The following is a 289-nucleotide window of genomic DNA, read 5'->3' on the forward strand; positions in this document are numbered from 1 at the left end:
ACGTTCAGACAAGGTGAAAGAGCAAATGAACACACGTGCATGTTATTTATTGTGCATTTCACATCATGTCAAATATAATTAAACTAAGTCAAATGTTTCACGTCAGGTCAAACTGACACAGAAATTCAATGTCACTGCTCATGGCAACGGACTGGCCACTCTCTCGGTGAGGATTCATGAACACTCACCACTTCAGTGCTATAAATATCACTTTAAATTAAAATGAGTAGATGTAAATCAATCTAATTCTATCTGGATGTCCTCTCAGGTGTTTTCTCTGTATTATGCT

The 289-nt window shown here is 37.0% G+C and overlaps 1 long non-coding RNA gene across 1 annotated transcript; it reads left to right on the forward strand.

Annotated features, from left to right (window-relative positions):
- LOC107734652 (uncharacterized) lies at window positions 1-289 on the forward strand. The gene is made up of 3 exons (XR_001639123.1): window positions 1-13; window positions 107-166; window positions 269-289. It is a non-coding gene; the product is annotated as an uncharacterized LOC107734652 (long non-coding RNA).

Source organism: Sinocyclocheilus rhinocerous, unplaced genomic scaffold (genome assembly GCF_001515625.1).
Source record: "Sinocyclocheilus rhinocerous isolate Xijiao unplaced genomic scaffold, SAMN03320098_v1.1 C34683467, whole genome shotgun sequence".
NCBI lineage: Eukaryota > Metazoa > Chordata > Actinopteri > Cypriniformes > Cyprinidae > Sinocyclocheilus > Sinocyclocheilus rhinocerous.